The 4,612-nt window shown below is 38.6% G+C and overlaps 1 long non-coding RNA gene across 1 annotated transcript; it reads right to left on the reverse strand.

Annotated features, from left to right (window-relative positions):
- Nucleotides 1–2,430: 2,430 nt before the first annotated feature.
- Nucleotides 2,431–2,733, reverse strand: LOC140342856 (uncharacterized). The gene is made up of 2 exons (XR_011923179.1): nt 2,534–2,733; nt 2,431–2,486 (listed from the first exon to the last, which is right to left on the reverse strand). It is a non-coding gene; the product is annotated as an uncharacterized lncRNA (long non-coding RNA).
- Between the last annotated feature and the right edge of the window lie 1,879 nt (nt 2,734–4,612).

Raw genomic sequence — 4,612 nt, forward strand, 5'->3', positions numbered from 1 at the left:
GGTTAATTCGGACATATTTCTGTAAGTTACAGGTCTACAATTTAAAAAAAAAAATTTCATGAAAACCTGTGACGCTTTTGGAACAGAAATCTAGAAATCAGTGTAATGCTCAGGTGGTTAAAAAAGGAATTATATAAACACGTTTACAAACAAATAAACAAAACGGGCAAATAGTGCATTATAACCTTTCAAATTAGGCTTTTATTTTTTATTATTCTAATATATTTGAGTTACATCTCTTAACCTTTACATAATTATCCTGATATAAAGTTTACAATAGGGAGTGGGATAGACTTCCAATTATTTTAAGATTTTTAGAATTCAACCTCATCAAAACTAGGAGACAATGGATAAAAAATGAAATAGGGGAGTGATAGCTTACCAGCAACCAAAAAACTTTTGCCCCTAAAAACGTGTGACTATAATTTCAAATTATGTAAAACCTATTGGCTCCATATGAGCTCCACTATTTCTAATCTTTCAGTACAAGTGCAAGTGAATTTTTCATTAACTATGAACTAGTTTAGTTTAATATTTCAATATTTTTATTAAATTTTCAAAGGGTTTAGTGGAACTAAACAAAAATAGTCAAAAACAAATAATCGAAACAAAATATTAACACACCAACGATTATTACAGTAAGGGAGGGGGGGAGGGCGCAACCAACCAAAATATGTAAAGCAGTTTTTCCACATAGTATCAATTTTAATTATTCAAAATAGATGAACAGCATCTTTTTAATGGATCCCAGACCTTGTCAAATTTGATTGATTTTTAAGGGTGTGAGTCATCATTAACCATGATCCAATCCATCTTGCCATTGAACAGGCCTGTTAGTATCCTAGAGTAGAGTATCCTAGACTTCCATGATTTAGCCAGAGTGATCCGAGCTACCAACACATTAATTTCAAGTTTTGTGGAGGACTTAGGGGCTACATTTGCTAAATAATGCAGTCTCTGGGGAACTTTCACCTCTCTTCCTAGCACCTTTGATATTATATCAAACATCTTTTTCAAAAAAACTAGGGCCACTGGGCATGTCCACCATATATGCATTATAGTTCCATCAGTATCACAACCCCGAAAACATAAGGGTGAGGATGAAGGATGATATTTAGAGATCCTCTCAGGGACCAAATACTATCGAAGCATGACCTTATAATTTGCCTCCACCAAGGCAGAGTTGAATGATATTTTCAAGGTGAGTAAGCCATGTCATTCCAATCCTCCCTAGTAAATGACATACCTAGATCTCTATTCCAAGAATGCATATATTTCAGTTTGTTTGGGGAAAACCTCAGTATACCATATGTTATCGAGATTTGGTCCTCTGTATCCACTAATGTTCTACAGAATCTTTCAAAAGCAGTAAGACATAGGGGGTGTGGGGCTAACTGGGTTTTAGAGCATACAAAGGATCTAATTTGCCTATAATGAAAATATTTATTATTTGAAAGCTCCTTTGTATTAGTAAGATATTTTAAACTAAGCATATCGCAATTGTCTATGATATCATAAATACGCTAAAAACCTTTTAGACCACCAGTGAAATCTTGTTATATTATTATCTGGGGAAAATTCTGGGTTATTCCAAATGGGGGCGAGAGGGACATGTGATGAGCACAGATCGATTTTAGATTGAAGCTTGTCCTATAACAACAAAGAGTGATTTAATGTCGGGCATCCCCTATTTTGTCTCTAAGTTTCTTTAAAATCCACATCAACGATGCCAAACTTCCCCTTATAACTGCTGTTTCCTCCATATTTACCCATTGCGGTTTAAGACCTCGCAATGTGGAGTATGAAAGTTGTGATATGTGGGCAGCCAAATAATAGTGATTAAACGGAGGTACCCCCAAACCACCTTGGGATCAAGGCGCCAACATAGTCTGTCTCTGAATCCTACCTTGCTTACCACCCCAGATAAAATTCATAACCTTAGCCTAAAGAGAAGCTAAAATTGAGGAGGGGGACATATAAATTGGAAGAGTACGAAATAATATTTCGTATATTAATATACTACCCAATATATAATACCCAAGGTGGAATATTCATCGTAACTGCGGCTATACGGCCCAACCAAGATGGTGGGAGCAGTGGCCCAGTTGTTAAGATTGTTAGCACTGCAGGCCGTGGCGGCGCCGCTGCTCCTAATCGCAGGCACGGGCGCAGGGTCCTATCTCTCAGGTAATCCACTACCTGTGTTCCATGTCAGTGTTTCTTTCATGCTGAGACTTGCTCTGGTGTGGGTGTGTCTCTGAGGTAACACACACACGCCCTCTGTTTCCTTCAGCCTATGGCTGATGCCCTGCAGGTATTTAAAGGCACCTCCTACCACAGGAAGTTGCCTGAGCAATCTCTGGCTTACCTGCATTACCCTGTGTTTAGTGATTCATCTGACTGCTTTCCTGTGTACCGGACCTTGCTACGTTTTTGGACCTTGCTTGTTGGCTGCCTGACCCTGACCTCGGACTACGCTTTTGGACCTTGTTTGTTTGCTGCCTGACCCTGATCTCGGACTACGCTTTTGGACTCTGCTTGTCTTCACCCTGGTCTTGACTCCTGTGGTCAGCTGCCACTGGCCTGGGGATTGTTCTGGAGTGGCACCTGGTAGCTACCCCGCAGCCAAGCCTATCCTCACCATCAGAGGCTCTAGTGAAAACCGGGTAGCTGCTTAGTTACGCCCCTCTAGAGTTTACCTGGCCAGCGGCACAGTGGGTCCACACCTCGTTCATAACAAAGATCCACATAGATTTTTTTAATAGAGCAATATAATTAGCTTGAAACAGGGAATGGTATGTGGGGGTCAGTTGAATCCCCGGATTTTGAAGGGATTGAGATTCCCAACAGAAATTAAACTTATATTTTACCAATGAAATTTGATGTTTCAGAATGTTAATATTTAAGGCCTGAGATTTAGAGAAATTAACATACCGGCCCGATATTACTGCACATTTATCTAAAGTTCTAAACAGGTTAGGTAGAGTGACATGAGGGGAAGAAATATACTTTAAAATATCATCAGCAAATAAGGCACATTTGTGTTCCCTCATGGCACACCGCGTTCCCTTTAATATATAAAAGGCTCTATTGCTAGAGCAAATAAAAGAGGGGAAAGTGGACAACCTTGTATTGTTCCCCTAATAATATTAGTAGAATAGAAACTGAACTCCAATTGAAATATTTGCTAACGTTTTATAATATAGTGCCCTCAATATATTCACAAAAAAAAAATCCCAAATCCCATCAGGGATGAGACCTTAAACATATATGACCAAAAGACACTATCAAATGCCTTCTGGAGGGCAATAGCAAGCCTCACACTTATTACCACAATCCCAATTCGTATGCAATAACGATATTAACCTCCCTAGCGATTCATTTCTTTCTTGTTTTTTTATGTCCAAAAGCGGTACATTGTTTTACATGAAAACTTATTTTACAGTATAATATAATAGTATGAGTATAAAAAGTTTGAAACACAAAATCATGTAAAAATAATACATTGAATGAATTAAAAAATATATATATTTAATTTTATTTTTTTAAATTAAAAAAAATATATAATACTGTAAAATAAATGTTCTTGAAAACAATGTACTGCTTTTACACTTATAAATCCAATATATATCCAAAATATACAGTTATTTTGTATTGAATGCAATACAAATGGATTTTGAATTCCCCGCCCAACCGGCAACGTACACACGCTCTGACGTCACTGGGAACTCCCGCGGTGACTCGTCGTGTGCAAAAGATGTCGAAGGAAGAAGACAGGGATCATGGCGATGGACGGCGCGGGACGCCGGCAGATCAGGTAAGGCTGTATTTACTATTACTTCCCATAGGTTTACTTACCCCGACCAACTTTTTTCTAGCCCGAGTCACACTCGGGGTTACCACTAGTAAGGTTAAAGTCGAGTTTGATCTGGGGCTTGTCTAAAAGGCATAAACCCCACCTGGCCTGGATGGATATAGGCTCCCAAAAAAGAGCTCAAACGGACCGCAAAAACCTTTGTCATCAGTTTCAGATCGCAATTAAGATATTGGTCTATAATTGGCTACATCGGAGGCATCCTTTTCCGGTTTTGGGATAACACTAATAAAAGCGCCGTTAGCTTCCAAGGGGAGAGGATTGCCTTCTCAAAGATAGTTATAGTACTATACCAAATGCAGAATCAACTGTGTAGTAAAAGTTTTATAATAAATGTACGAAAATCCATCCGGACCAGGGGCACTACTAGATTTCCAACACTTCGAAGCTTTGAAAGTTTCCTCCCCCGTAATGGGTTTATCCAATAATTCTACATGTTTAGATTTAAGCTTCGACAATTGAATCTCATTAAAAAATGCTTCCATGGAAGCCTGGGTTGTGTTCTGCTGTGATTATGTTATGCTGGGAAGAGTAAAGATCTTCAAAGGTCAATAAGATGTTCTCTGGATTCTGAGTAAGCTTATTTCAGGGAGGGAAAAAATTTATTTTGTAGTCTAAGGTCAAGGACTGGATTCGATTTATGACGCTATTGTAAAGAATGATACTCCCTCATCTTAATCTCTATAATTTTGTCCCGGGCTTTCTTCTGCTGGGTCCCCAACCTAATTAGTTCACCTC

The sequence above is a fragment of the Pyxicephalus adspersus genome, chromosome W (genome assembly GCF_032062135.1).
Source record: "Pyxicephalus adspersus chromosome W, UCB_Pads_2.0, whole genome shotgun sequence".
NCBI lineage: Eukaryota > Metazoa > Chordata > Amphibia > Anura > Pyxicephalidae > Pyxicephalus > Pyxicephalus adspersus.